Raw genomic sequence first — 16,608 nt, 5'->3', positions numbered from 1 at the left:
TACATTGGAAGGCTATTTCACAAATAAAGTTTTAATTCATATCCTAAACATGTTACATTGACAAAGGGGGAGGTTGACGTAAACACATTGCAAACGAAAATATATCAGTTGGGGGCGATAGTTTTTAAGTTGGATAAAACCCTCGTACTCGGGCTCTTCTGGTATATAAAGTCCAACCCTACGATAAAATGTCTCGGCCCGTGGCCTCGACATTTTATCCTTGGGTTGGACTTTATATACCAGAAGAGAGAGCCCTCGTACTCGGGCTTTATCCTATATATATATATATATATATATATATATATATATATATATATATATATATATATATATATATATATAGAGAGAGAGAGAGAGAGAGAGAGAGAGAGAGAGAGAGAGAGAGAGAGAGACACACACACAAACACATAAAGTATTTCTGACTAGCCAGACAAGCTCGTTAGTTTTTACATTCTTTTCAAAGTTACATTTTATCGTTGGGTTGGACTTAATATACCAGAAGAGGGAGCCCTCGTACTGGGCTTTAATATCATATATATATATATATATATATATATATATATATATATATATATATATATATATATATATATATATATATATATATATATATATATATATATATATATATATATATATATATATATATATATATATAGACACACACAAACACATAAAGTATTTCTGACTAGCCAGACAAGCTCGTTAGTTTTTACATTCTTTTCAAGGTTACAGATTGATAAACATTGAAATTCTGGAGTAGTCACTGAAGTTAAAAAATACTGCCTAAAGGAGCATTCAGGTATGTTGGAGACTGAGTGACACTTTTCTGCAGTTTATTGTTTACAGACGGAAGTAATCCTGGTGTTTGGAGAAGTCACAGCATGTCATTATGTAAATTAGCTAGTGCCACGCACCGTTGTGTCACTCAAGATGGATTATGGAAATAGTGATGCAAATGTGTCCACAATGTTTACAAAAGCTCCCCGATTTAACCGGGATAGCCACGTGCATTTGTTTTGATTTTTAAAAATCGTTAATTACACGGAAACCATTCCTTATCTTGAACTGGCGACATATCTCAATTCTGGGTCTTACTTCAAGGCGTATTCTCAGAGAATTTTGAAAATTTGACAGAAAAATGAACGATTTGGTATTTATCTACCTTAAAAAACAACATTAAACTCCCCTCTTTGCATAATGCATGATTGTAAAGGTAATGCAAAAACTAAGACAAGAAGTAATGCAGTTTGAGAGTCTGGATTTTCTCCTGAATTGACTCATTGTTTTTTTAGAGAAAAAAGTTTCAATTTTGTTGGGTAGTGTTACTTTGTTTCCCCATATTTGCCAAATTTATATTGAAGATCCAAAGGACATTTTGGAACATTCAAAAGGAAAGGCATGCCAATTCATGCTTAAAGTTATTGCCAATGTTTTATTCTATGTTTAAAGTGTGGAAAAATTACTGACTGAAGTGGTTTAATTTCTGGGTACAGTTTTTTAGTACCACAGGTCAATGTCATGAAGGTAGCACAACACAGAGCTACTATCACTCGATTGGGGTCAAAGGTTACAGTGTTGGCTCTCCGATGTCGTCGAGACTTCATGGATCTTTCTCTCTGGCTCATACTGATTCATACTCTTTCAATTAATGTAGAAATCTTGACACTTAATTATACATCTGCTTTTTTCAGTACATTTACTTAGTGTATATTTCAGTGCACAGGTGGTGATGCTACCCACAATGCTCCTTGATCTGTGCAAACTGAGATCACATGTTGAACTGAAGCAAATTTCTCTTGTACATAAATAATTATTTCACATCTTAAGGCATTGCTTTCATGACAATGCCTTCTCCATTGCAAAGACAGCAATTTTATCTGCAGATATTTCTGACTGCCACACACAATAATTTGAGTTAAACTTGGATAATACTACACCAGTGAAATTGTAGAGTGTGTGTGTTGGTTAGACAATCCTTGTCATGTTTAACATGAGAGGTACCGGTACTGTGACTGTATATTAAGTCACAATATGTTTTCACTTCACGTGGAAACAGTACGGTGCATGGTAAGTTTACAAGAATGAAGAATTGGTCAGAATCAGTAAACTAAAGTGTCGTGTTTTGTGTTGAGATTTTTAATGTTTTTTTTATTGAATTACATTACCCTTGTCTATTGCAGGTAAATGAGATTACGTTGCATGTTTCAACACCAATTTCATCAATCTTGCAAACATAGCTGTGGAGTATATCATTAAATTCAATTTTTACATGGCATTGCTATGAGTAGTTTTGTCCAACACAGCGATTCAAATTTTTAATTTGCTTTAATATTATTCTTCGAAATCTTAAAGAGGCACTCCCACTTTGTAACATTTATAAAACACATGTTTTTAATGCCAACAGTCGAAATTTGAGGTGGCGACTGCGCCCGGATCAAGAGATATCGATAAAAACTGTCATTTCCCGAGCTTATTTTTCACATCCCGAAGTTTTACGATCGTTTCTGATTATGACCCGAAATCCCCCGAAGGTTTGTTGTTGTGCTGATTGACGATATTCTAGGGAGTCCATAATAAGTTCGAACGACGCAATTTTACCTCCCACTGCGAAGACTTTAGGCCTATATACAGCATTATGCCTTCACTTGAGGTAAGCTTTTTAAAACTTCTCCTTAGTTTTTGTCGTTTTCATTATTCTCAATCAGTTCTATTATATTTTTAACCAATACCACATAGATATCAGTTTTTACGTGTAAAATATTAGCCGCCTCTGATGACTACATTTTGTCGTCTGCCACACAGTTGCGCGTGGTTTGATACAAAGCGGCCGCCGCGTGGTATGCGTGCATAACACGCGGCGGCCGCTATGTATCAACCGCACGTATCTGTGCTAGTCACCTATGCGAATTCTGGTGGAATCAGCAAACTTTGTTTTCCGTTTTTTCTCCGAGTCAGTAAGACTCAGCTTTCTCCCACAGGGCATGACCGATCACCGACGCGGGTGGTACTGTGGCGTACAGCAGCGTTAGCGTAGACTCGTACTCCATAGCTTAGTTGACAATGACCCCAGTGCCGAACGTTCGATGTTCGGAAGCTGAATTTAGGTGGGCCACCGGAATTCAAACTTTTACTTTTTTGAGGACACGTTTTTATCGATATCTCGCGATCCGCGCGCAGTCGCCACGTCAAATATCGACCGTTGGCATTAAAAAAATGTGTTTTAAAAATGTTACAAAGTGGGAGCTAGTGCCGCTTTAAATCTCCAATAGTGCCCTACACTTTCCAATCAGTTCTTTACATTCACAATATCAAGATAGCTTGTTTACAATTATAGTATTTGTATGTCTTAACAATGGAAATTCAAATTTTACAAAACAGTGGACATGAATGTTAAAACAGATATTAATTTCTGAGTCAGATATACTCTTGCGCTACCAGGCTAAAATGGGTGTCTGAATTCTTTTTTCAGCTGTTACTAAACCATGTCAGATAAGAAAGAAGTCTTTACTGTTTAAAAGTAAGACACAGGAATAAGTTTGAGAGTGCAAACATTTCTTGAGAGACATAAGAATCAAGAAGAAAAAGAGTTCAGGTATGTTATTTATGCGCATATACACATATGATATAAATAGTCTTATCCCACAATCCTTCACTTCACCTTCCAGACTTCACTGACACTGAACATGAATTGTTGAACCCATCAATGCAGGTCTACCGGTACACTAAGGTTGATTTTATTGGTATATTACTGAAACAGGTAAACCAACTGAATCTGCAGTAATTTTCATAAATGTAAGCTATATGTCATAATGATGTCTGTCTGTATGATTGTCTGTTTACTGAAAGTACTAATTTAGTAGTTGTTGTGTACAGGGTTTCAGTTATGAATTTATGAACATCTAAATGTCAAGATTTTGAGACATAATGATTTTGTTTCATGAATATGTTATATCTGAGGATCATAACAAAGAGCAATCCCACCAGACAAGGTGAGGAATTAAGACTTCATGATGACAGTGACAAAATACACACAATTGGAGTAAATTTGATGTAATTAGACTTAATAAATCCATAGCTGTACATTTAATATATCTTGCCTTTCAGAAAGAATTTAAACATGATTTAAATATTTGTACATTTATATACTTTACACAAATGAACTAGTATGCAAAATTACATTGCATCTTTCTGCTACAAAGCCACTACTCTATATTTCAGCCTCTATAGAAAAATTCTCACAAAGAGACCAATGCAATTATGCATCTACGTTTCAGTAATTTTTACAGTCTACTAGCTGTTTCTAATTGTGGAAGAGCTCAGCTGAAGAGAATTGTCAACACATGAAAGGTATTGTTGTCCATGTTTTTGTAAAAAAAGTGAATATTTGATATTTATACTGTATGTCTCAGCAAGATTACATAGTGATTTCTAAGATTACATACTTCTATACCAAAGTCTATGCAGTCAAACGGTGGAAATATAAAATTACAGTAACTTGGCCAGTGGAGTCTGTCATAATCATCTGGTGCAGGGCAGCTAGGCCTGCATGTATTACATGTGTGCAGTGCTGATGTGAAAATATAATGGTTGTATACAGCATGTACAGCGCTGTGAACACAGGTCTGTATACGTGTGTACTGCATTGCTGTGAACACAGGTCTGTATACAGTGTGTACATTGCTGTGAACACAGGTCTGTATATGCAGCGTGTACAGTGCTGTGAACACAGGTCTGTATGCAGTGCGTACAGTGCTGTGAACACAGGTCTGTATGCAGTGTGTACAGTGCTGTGAACACAGGTCTGTATGCAGTGTGTACAGTGCAGTGAACACAGGTCTGTATACAGTGTGCACAGTGCTGTGAACACAGGTCTGTATGCAGTGTGTACAGTGCTGTGAACACAGGTCTGTATGCAGTGTGTACAGTGCTGTGAACACAGGTCTGTATACAGTGTGCACAGTGCTGTGAACACAGGTCTGTATAGCATGTACAGTGCTGTGAACACAGGTCTGTATACAGTGTGTACAGTGCTGTGAACACAGGTCTGCACACAGTGTGTACAGTACTGTGAACACAGGTCTGTATACAGTGTGTACAGTGCTGTGAACACAGGTCTGTATGCAGTGTGGCAGTGCTGTGAACACAGGTCTGTATATGCAGTGTGTACAGTGCTGTGATCACAGGTCTGTATACAGTGTGTACAGTGCTGTGAACACAGGTCTGTATGCACTGTATACACACTGTATACAGACCTGTGTTCACAGCACTGTACACACTGCATACAGACCTGTGTTCACAGCACGGTACACACTGTACCGGTATACAGACCTGTGTTCACAGCACTGTACACACTGTATACAGACCTTTGTTCACAGCACTGTACACACTGTATACAGACCTGTGTTCACAGCACTGTACACACTGCATACAGACCTGTGTTCACAGCACTGCATGTACACACTGCATACAGACCTGTGTTCACAGCACTGTACACACTGCATACAGACCTGTGTTCACAGCACTGTACACACTGCATACAGACCTGTGTTCACAGCACTGCACACACTGCATACAGACCTGTGTTCACAGCACTGTACACACTGCATACAGACCTGTGTTCACAGCACTGCACACACTGCATACAGACCTGTGTTCACAGCACTGTACACACTGTATACAGACCTGTGTTCACAGCACTGTACACACTGCATACAGACCTGTGTTCACAGCACTGTACACACTGCATACAGACCTGTGTTCACAGCACTGTACACACTGCATACAGACCTGTGTTCACATCACTGTACACACTGCATACAGACCTGTGTTCACAGCACTGTACACACTGCATTACAGACCTGTGTTCACAGCACTGTACACACTGCATACAGACCTGTGTTCACAGCACTGTACACACTGTACACAAACCTGTGTTCACAGCACTGTACACACTGCATACAGACCTGTGTTCACAGCACTGTACACACTGCATACAGACCTGTGTTCACAGCACTGTACACACTGCATACAGATCTGCAGACAGTGTTCACAGCACTGTACACACTGCATACAGACCTCAGTGTTCACAGCATGTACACACTGTATACAGACCTGTGTTCACAACACTGTACACACTGTATACAGACCTGTGTTCACAGCAATGCTGCATACAGAGTTGTGTTCACAGCACTGTACACACTGCATACAGACCTCAGTGTTCACAGCATGTACACACTATATACAGACCTGTGTTCACAGCACTGTACATACTGCATACAGACCTGTGTTCACAGCACTGTACACACTGTATACAGACCTGTGTTCACAGCACTGTACACACTGTATACAGACCTGTGTTCACAGCACTGTACACACTGTATACAGACCTGTGTTCACAGCACTGTACACACTGTATACAGACCTGTGTTCACAGCACTGTACACACTGTATACAGACCTGTGTTCACAGCACTGTACACACTGTATACAGACCTGTGTTCACAGCACTGTACACACTGCATACATACAGACCTGTGTTCACAGCACTGTACACACTGCATACAGACCTGTGTTCACAGCACTGTACACACTGTATACAGACCTGTGTTCACAGCACTGTACACACTGTATACAGACCTGTGTTCACAGCACTGTACACACTGCATACAGACCTGTGTTCACAGCACTGTACACACTGTATACAGACCTGTGTTCACAGCACTGTACACACTGCATACAGACCTGTGTTCACAGCACTGCATGTACACACTGCATACAGACCTGTGTTCACAGCACTGTACACACTGCATACAGACCTGTGTTCACAGCACTGTACACACTGCATACAGACCTGTGTTCACAGCACTGTATACACAGCATACCTACAGACCTGTGTTCACAGCAACACACACTGCATACAGACCTGTGTTCACAGCACTGTACACACTGCATACAGACCTGTGTTCACAGCACTGCACACACTGCATACAGACCTGTGTTCACAGCACTGTACACACTGCATACAGACCTGTGTTCACAGCACTGTACACACTGTATACAGACCTGTGTTCACAGCACTGTACACACTGCATACAGACCTGTGTTCACAGCACTGTACACACTGCATACAGACCTGTGTTCACAGCACTGTACACACTGTATACAGACCTGTGTTCACAGCACTGTACACACTGTATACAGACCTGTGTTCACAGCAATGCTGCATACAGACCTGTGTTCACAGCACTGTACATACTGCATACAGACCTGTGTTCACAACACTGTACACACTGTATACAGACCTGTGTTCATAGCACTTTACACACTGCATATATACAGACCTGTGTTCACAGCACTGTGCACACTGTATACAGACCTGTGTTCACAACACTGTACACACTGCATACAGACCTGTGTTCACAGCAATGTACACACTGCATATATACAGACCTGTGTTCACAGCACTGCACACACTGCATACAGACCTGTGTTCACATGCAGCACTGCACACACTGCATACAGACCTGTGTTCACAGCACTGTACACACTGCATACAGACCTGTGTTCACAGCACTGCACACACTGCATACAGACCTGTGTTCACATGTGCAGCACTGTACACACTGCATACAGACCTGTGTTCACAGCACTGTACACACTGTATACAGACCTGTATATGTTCACAGCACTGTACACACTGTATACAGACCTGTATATGTTCACAGCACACACTGTATACAGACCTGTGTTGACAACACTGTACACACTGTATACAGACCTGTGTTCACAGCAACATACACACTGCATACAGACCTGCTGTGAACACAGGTCTGTATACATGCAGTGTGTACAGTGCTGTGAACACAGGTCTGTATACAGTGTGTACAGTGCTGTGAACACAGTTCTGTGTGCAGTGTGTGCAGTGCTGTGAACACAGGTCTGTATGCAGTGTGTGCATGCAGTGCTGTGAACACAGGTCTGTATACAGTGTGTACATTGCTGTGAACACAGGTCTGTATGCAGTGTGTACAGTGCTGTGAACACAGGTCTGTATACAGTGTGTACAGTGCTGTGAACACAGGTCTGCATGTATACAGTGTGTACAGTGCTGTGAACACAGGTCTGTATGCAGTGTGTACAGTACTGTGAACACAGGTCTGTATGCAGTGTGTGCATGTGCTGTGAACACAGGTCTGTATACAGTGTGTACAGTGCTGTGAACACAGGTCTGCATGTATACAGTGTGTACAGTGCTGTGAACACAGGTCTGTATGCAGTGTGTACAGTACTGTGAACACAGGTCTGTATGCAGTGTGTGCAGTGCTGTGAACACAGGTCTGTATGCAGTGTGTACAGTGCTGTGAACACAGGTCTGTATGCAGTGTGTACAGTGCTGTGAACACAGGTCTGCATGTATACAGTGTGTACAGTGCTGTGAACACAGGTCTGTATGCAGTGTGTACAGTACTGTGAACACAGGTCTGTATGCAGTGTGTGCAGTGCTGTGAACACAGGTCTGTATGCAGTGTGTACAGTGCTGTGAACACAGGTCTGTATGCAGTGTGTACAGTGCTGTGAACACAGGTCTGTATGCTGTGTGTACAATGCTGTGAACACAGGTCTGTTTACAGTGTGTACAGTGCTGTGAACACAGGTCTGTATATATGCAGTGTGTACATTGCTGTGAACACAGGTCTGTATACAGTGTGTACAGTGCTGTGAACACAGGTCTGTATACAGTGTGTGTACAGTGCTGTGAACACAGGTCTGCATGTATACAGTGTGTACAGTGCTGTGAACACAGGTCTGTATGCAGTGTGTACAGTACTGTGAACACAGGTCTGTATGCAGTGTGTACAGTGCTGTGAACACAGGTCTGTATACATTGTGTACAGTGCTGTGAACACAGGTCTGTATACAGTGTGTACAGTGCTGTGAACATATACAGGTCTGTATACAGTGTGTACAGTGCTGTGAACACAGGTCTGTATGCAGTGTGTACAGTGCTGTGAACACAGGTCTGTATGCAGTGTGTGCAGTGCTGTGAACACAGGTCTGTATGCAGTGTGTACAGTGCTGTGAACACAGGTCTGTATGCAGTGTGTACAGTGCTGTGAACACAGGTCTGTATGCAGTATGTAAAGTGCTGTGAACACAGGTCTGTATACAGTGTGTACAGTGCTGTGAACACAGGTCTGTATACAGTGTGTACAGTGCTGTGAACACAGGTCTGTATGCAGTGTGTACAGTGCTGTGAACACAGGTCTGTATGTGTACAGTGCTGTGAATATTTTGTGGTCTGCCACACAGTTGCGCGTGGTTCGATACAAAGCGGCCGCCGCGTGGTATGCGTGCATAACACGCGGCGGCTGCTATGTATCAACCGCACGTATCTGTGCTAGTCACCTATGCGAATTCTGGTGGAATCAGCAAACTTTGTTTACCGTTTTTTCTCCTAGTCAGTAAGACTCAGCTTTCTCCCACGGGGCATGACCGATCACCGACGCGGGTGGTACTGTGGCGTACAGCAGCGTTAGCGTAGACTCGTACTCCATAGCTTAGTTGACAATGACCCCAGTGCCGAACGTTCGATGTTCGGAAGCTGAATTTAGGTGGGCCACCGGAATTCAAACTTTTACTTTTTGAGGACATGTTTTTATCGATATCTCGCGATCCGCGCGCAGTCGCCACGTCAAATATCGACCGTTGGCATTAAAAAAAATGTGTTTTAAAAATGTTACAAAGTGGGAGCTAGTGCCGCTTTAAATCTCCAATAGTGCCCTACACTTTCCAATCAGTTCTTTACATTCACAATATCAAGATAGCTTGTTTACAATTATAGTATTTGTATGTCTTAACAATGGAAATTCAAATTTTACAAAACAGTGGACATGAATGTTAAAACAGATATTAATTTCTGAGTCAGATATACTCTTGCGCTACCAGGCTAAAATGGGTGTTCTGAATTCTTTTTCAGCTGTTACTAAACCATGTCAGATAAGAAAGAAGTCTTTACTGTTTAAAAGTAAAGACACAGGAATAAGTTTGAGAGTGCAAACATTTCTTGAGAGACATAAGAATCAAGAAGAAAAAGAGTTCAGGTATGTTATTTATGCGCATATACACATATGATATAAATAGTCTTATCCCACAATCCTTCACTTCACCTTCCAGACTTCACTGACACTGAACATGAATTGTTGAACCCATCAATGCAGGTCTACCGGTACACTAAGGTTGATTTTATTGGTATATTACTGAAACAGGTAAACCAACTGAATCTGCAGTAATTTTCATAAATGTAAGCTATATGTCATAATGATGTCTGTCTGTATGATTGTCTGTTTACTGAAAGTACTAATTTAGTAGTTGTTGTGTACAGGGTTTCAGTTATGAATTTATGAACATCTAAATGTCAAGATTTTGAGACATAATGATTTTGTTTCATGAATATGTTATATCTGAGGATCATAACAAAGAGCAATCCCACCAGACAAGGTGAGGAATTAAGACTTCATGATGACAGTGACAAAATACACACAATTGGAGTAAATTTGATGTAATTAGACTTAATAAATCCATAGCTGTACATTTAATATATCTTGCCTTTCAGAAAGAATTTAAACATGATTTAAATACTTGTACATTAATATACTTTACACAGAATGAACTATGTAAAATTACATTGCATCTTTCTGCTACAAAGCCACTACTCTATATTTCAGCCTCTATAGAAAAATTCTCACAAAGAGACCAATATTATGCATCTACGTTTCAGTAATTTTTACAGTCTACTAGCTGTTTCTAATTGTGGAAGAGCTCAGCTGAAGAGAATTGTCAACACATGAAAGGTATTGTTGTCCATGTTTTTGTAAAAAAAGTGAATATTTGATATTTATACTGTATGTCTCAGCAAGATTACATAGTGATTTCTAAGATTACATACTTCTATACAAAGTCTATGCAGTCAAACGGTGGAAATATAAATTAACAGTAACTTGGCCAGTGGAGTCTGTCATAATCATCTGGTGCAGGGCAGCTAGGCCTGCATGTATTACATGTGTGCAGTGCTGATGTGAAAATATAATGGTTGTATACAGCATGTACAGCGCTGTGAACACAGGTCTGTATACGTGTGTACTGCATTGCTGTGAACAAAGGTCTGTATACAGTGTGTACATTGCTGTGAACACAGGTCTGTATGCAGTGTGTACAGTGCTGTGAACACAGGTCTGTATGCAGGTGTACAGTGCTGTGAACACAGGTCTGTATGCAGTGTATACAGTGCTGTGAACACAGGTCTGTATACAGTGTGCACAGTGCTGTGAACACAGGTCTGTATACAGCATGTACAGTGCTGTGAACACAGGTCTGTATACAGTGTGTACAGTGCTGTGAACACAGGTCTGCACACAGTGTGTACAGTACTGTGAACACAGGTCTGTATACAGTGTGTACAGTGCTGTGAACACAGGTCTGTATGCAGTGTGGGCAGTGCTGTGAACACAGGTCTGTATATGCAGTGTGTACAGTGCTGTGATCACAGGTCTGTATACAGTGTGTACAGTGCTGTGAACGCAGGTCTGTATACAGTGTGTACAGTGCTGTGAACACAGGTCTGTAATATGCACTGTATACACACTGTATACAGACCTGTGTTCACAGCACTTTACACACTGCATACAGACCTGTGTTCACAGCACTGTATACACAGCATACAGACCTGTGTTCACAGCACTGTACACACTGCATACAGACCTGTGTTCACACCACTGTACACATGCACTGCATACAGACCTGTGTTCACAGCACTGTACACACTGTATACAGACCTGTGTTCACAGCACTGTACACACTGTATACAGACCTGTGTTCACAGCACTGTACACACTGTATACAGACCTGTGTTCACAGCACTGTACACACTGTATACAGACCTGTGTTCACAGCACTGTACACACTGCATACAGACCTGTGTTCACAGCACTGTACACACTGCATACAGACCTGTGTTCACAGCACTGTACACACTGCATACAGACCTGTGTTCACAGCACTGTACACACTGCATACAGACCTGTGTTCACAGCACTGTATACACAGCATACAGACCTGTGTTCACAGCACTGTACACACTGCATACAGACCTGTGTTCACAGCACTGTACACACTGCATACAGACCTGTGTTCACAGCACTGTACACACTGCATACAGACCTGTGTTCACAGCACTGTACACACTGCATACAGACCTGTGTTCACAGCACTGTACACACTGCATACAGACCTGTGTTCACAGCACTGTACACACTGCATACAGACCTGTGTTCACAGCACTGTACACACTGTATACAGACTTGTGTTCACAGCACTGTACACACTGTATACAGACCTGTGTTCACAGCACTGTACACACTGCATACAGACCTGTGTTCACAGCACTGTACACACTGTATACAGACCTGTGTTCACAACACTGTACACACTGTATACAGACCTGCCCGTAGGAAACGTGCAGATCTTCATTTGTCTGCAGCAGATCGGTTTCAGAGCTGTGACAGCTCAAACCAGCTTTAATGCAGATCTGCAGAGAGCGTTTGGAGCTGTCATTTGTCTGCTGCAGATTCGAGTGTCTCTGGAAGACGAAACGCAGACTTGTGCAGCTCTTGGCCGATCGGTCAACAGCCGTTATGCAGCTCAAAATCATTCGAAGTAAAACTTGTTGACACTACAATTGTCACAGCTCTATGGCAGCTCGAAACAGTTCACTGGCAGCAAAACATGAGCCAGTCAAGGCATATATATAGGCACCACCGTAGTTGAGTTTTCGTTTCTAGTAGAGTGAAGTTATAAGGACGGTCAGGTATTTAATGAGTTCAGTCCATTTTCAAATTAAAATTTGCGTGCGTCCGTTTTGCGATCTCGGCTCAGAAAATTGATCGAGTACGCGTGTACGTGTACATGTAGTCTATCAGCGTAATCCTATGGGCATATGCACACATATAAAAACGCCGGGAAAGCCCTGTGCATCAATGAGAAGTTGCCAGAATCATTGTTCATTCGATGTTAAGCTGTGCTCCGTTTTACCTTCGATATTTGTAGGTCCGAGCACCGCTACTTTTGCTACTCCCCACAGGTCCGAACATCAAATCATAGACCCTTGAGAAAAACGTGTACGTTGCATGTTGTTGTTGGTTAGGCTGCATCACGCATTATGACGTCATTTATCATGTGAAAAGTTGTCCGCGATTGGTCAGATTTGCTAAATGACCCAGGTCACGCAGGTCAAAGTGTTAGCGGCAAGACACATCGACCGTTAATCTACACGTATTGCAGGGTAGAGGGACTGTGTTCAGGGTTACTCTGTCATGTTTCTTTGCTAAACTTTGGATGAAATTTCGCCGAAAACGGTATCCAAACTTTGATAAAATGGTAGCAAATTGAACGAGTATACTTGACGACATATTCAACGTACCAATAGGTCTCGCCGTCAGGAGAAATGACGTCAAACCATGGATATATTGCCTGCAATTGCAAACGGCATTGCAAACCGCATACCGATATCCCAATGATACTATAGGTAAGTTACTTTGACATATCTCCTTCATATGCGGTTTTTATTTGTACAGACTTTTCTGAAGACTACATTCGGTATATCGAGGATATCTAGTTGCTTCAAAGTTCAAGCCAGGCATCAGTAAAACTGCCGATTTGCGATTGTACGGTTCAAGAAGACAGGGTGCTGAAATAATATGTACACATGCAGTCAATCCAACACAATTGTCATCAATAAAATTGCCGATTTTCGATCACCATGTAATCAGTGTTTCATCTAGGCTTTTGATCTGCTTCATGAAAATGCTGTTGAAACAATATACCACGCGTAAATTTTCCGTACGCTGATTTTGCATATGAAAGCCTGCCAGTTGAGAGTTACGTGTACGTTCACTAAGTTCATTGCCCTAGCCCGATACGGTTTCTGTGTCACATTATCTCTGTACGATTGAGAAAAGGAGACAAACTGATTCAGAAGTTTTTATGCATTGTATGGATGTCCATAACACTCTGAAAATAATTCTGATAGCAAAATCGACACGAACAATCAGACTTTATTGTCACAGAAACGTGTTCAGTGCAGACGGCATGCAATGAAAGTCACAAGCAAACTGTGGTGTCAATGGCCCACACAATGGGTCCACCGTCCTGTTTTTGAATTCAGTGAACAGACAAACTTATTTTTCGGGGCAAATAAACCCGTACAAGTTACAAGTTAAGTTCCCAAAATTTTAAAATCCCCTCGAAAATTCCAGTGGAAGGGGACAATCCCCCCACCCTGGTGTAGTATCCTAGATGAAACACTGTAATATGGTTCAGTCTTTGCCAGCCTGCAGCCTTGCTTCTCTAAAATCTTTTTCATCAACAGGCCTTAACTGGCTTATTGATAAGTTCGCTAATGTAAATTCTCATTAGATTTTAAAAGCTACGTGAACCTTTTGTTTGCACTTTAAGCACTGTAAATCATATATTTTCACATTTCAGTAACTTGTGTTTCTCATTCTTCTATCATTTCAGAGTTCATCTGTGACTGGTATTAAGGCTTCACGTTGAAGGAAAACTTCACAGTTTTACACTATAAAAGTATCAAACACGTGAGCGATTAAATTTAGAGCGTAGCCCTACATGTAGCATTGTGTCTTTTCAGCATGGAAATCCCTTGGTTTGAGTGAGTAAACAGAATTTGTAAACATGTTTGCTTCGAAGTGATTTTACATAAAGTAACACTTTTATTTCCCATGGTCCATCTGGGTGAATTGTATCTATTTAAATTACACCCTCGCGATTCTTCTTTCTCATTAAATGCCAAAACGAATGTGTATTGCTTGATGTATAGTTTGATGTCCTTTCCATATAGAGGATCTCAATTTCATTACTACTACCGGTATTTGTTCAAAGCTTCCTATATTTATTCTATACATCAGAATAACTTTTGTTGGAATTGATAAGTACTGGAAATATTTGAATAAACTACAAGAACTTTGATCTATTTTACAATGCTGAGATAAACTCTTCACAATTTCTCAGAAGTTTGATTCATCAAACAATGCTGAGGTAAACATCTCACAATATCTCCAACATCAGTTGTTCATGACAGTAAACTTGGACTAGTTTGTACTAGTTTTGATATAACATTATGCTAGCTTCATAAAGGTTTTAGACTTTTTTCCTTTGTTGTATTCAATGCAATTTTTCCCGTAACCTTTAGTAATAAATGAGTGTTTCTTCATCCTACATCAGGTGTTATCTTTTTTACTCACGTGTGAGCTAGTTCACTGGTATGGTAACTTTGATGAGGTGTGTCACATTTATCTAACAGGGTGACGAGGATCTCCAGCTGCTTGTGTTGTATTGTTGTGAGCCATTGAAGTGAGCATGACATGAGGTAGAAATAAATATATTTTGTGTGTACAAATAAAATATGACCCATTACATGCAGTATGATAATGGTGAATGAGCAATGTCCATTTTGAGCTGTTATATGTCTTCAAGTGGTCTAATATGAGCTGCTGTATGTCTGCAGGTCAAAAGTCATGGGCTGAAAGTTGTCTGCAATGAGCTGTGGCATGTCTGCAGGTCAAAAGTCATGGGCTGAAAGTTGTCTGCTATGAGCTGCTGTATGTCTGCAGGTCAAAAGTCACGGGCTGCATTTGAGCTGTCATATGTATGTCATTGATCTGCATACCATGCCCCATGAGCTGCAATTTGCAGCTCAAAGCTAATTATATATGCACAAAATCAGACCATTTGCAGATATCTGCAAGTGATCTGCTACAGCCGAGCTGCGAAGATCTGCAACAGCCATCTGGCAGGTCTGCAGGTTTGGTAAGGGTGTGTTCACAGCAATGCTGCATACAGAGTTGTGTTCACAGCACTGTACACACTGCATACAGACCTCAGTGTTCACAGCATGTACACACTATATACAGACCTGTGTTCACAGCACTGTACATACTGCATACAGACCTGTGTTCACAACACTGTACACACTGTATACAGACCTGTGTTCACAGCACTGTACACATGTATACAGACCTGTGTTCACAGCAATGTACACACTGCATATATACAGACCTGTGTTCACAGCACTGTACACACTGCATACAGACCTGTGTTCACAGCACTGTACACACTGCATACAGACCTGTGTTCACAGCACTGTACACACTGCATACAGACCTGTGTTCACAGCACTGCACACACTGCATACAGACCTGTGTTCACAGCACTGTACACACTGCATACACACTGCATACAGACCTGTGTTCACAGCACTGTACACACTGTATACAGACCTGTATATGTTCACAGCACTGTACACACTGTATACAGACCTGTATATGTTCACAGCACACACTGTATACAGACTTCTGTTGACAACACTGTACACACTGTATACAGACCTGTGTTCACAGCACATACACACTGTATACAGACCTGTGTTCACAGCAACATACACACTGCATACAGACCTGCTGTGAACACAGGTCTGTATGCAGTGTGTACAGTGCTGTGAACACAGGTCTGTATGCAGTGTGTACAGTGCTGTGAA

The 16,608-nt window shown here is 41.1% G+C and overlaps 3 protein-coding genes and 1 long non-coding RNA gene across 5 annotated transcripts in view; 1 reads left to right on the top strand and 3 right to left on the bottom strand.

Moving 5' to 3' along the window:
• LOC139125244 (centrosomal protein of 63 kDa-like) overlaps positions 1 to 16,608 on the bottom strand; it is a 513,301-nt gene that overhangs the window by 272,861 nt on the left and 223,832 nt on the right. The gene's annotated exons all lie outside the window — the stretch shown is intronic.
• Positions 1 to 16,608, bottom strand: part of LOC139125256 (angiopoietin-1-like) — a 220,411-nt gene that overhangs the window by 25,008 nt on the left and 178,795 nt on the right. The gene's annotated exons all lie outside the window — the stretch shown is intronic.
• The window catches only part of LOC139125142 (tyrosine kinase receptor Cad96Ca-like), a 213,783-nt gene that overhangs the window by 153,315 nt on the left and 43,860 nt on the right, over positions 1 to 16,608 (bottom strand). The gene's annotated exons all lie outside the window — the stretch shown is intronic.
• LOC139125331 (uncharacterized) lies at positions 12,730 to 15,290 on the top strand. Its single transcript, XR_011550199.1, has 2 exons — positions 12,730 to 13,581; positions 14,574 to 15,290. It is a non-coding gene; the product is annotated as an uncharacterized lncRNA (long non-coding RNA).

The sequence above is a fragment of the Ptychodera flava genome (genome assembly GCF_041260155.1).
Source record: "Ptychodera flava strain L36383 chromosome 3 unlocalized genomic scaffold, AS_Pfla_20210202 Scaffold_25__1_contigs__length_14229661_pilon, whole genome shotgun sequence".
Lineage (NCBI taxonomy): Eukaryota > Metazoa > Hemichordata > Enteropneusta > Ptychoderidae > Ptychodera > Ptychodera flava.
This window is presented reverse-complemented; position numbering and strand designations above follow the sequence as displayed.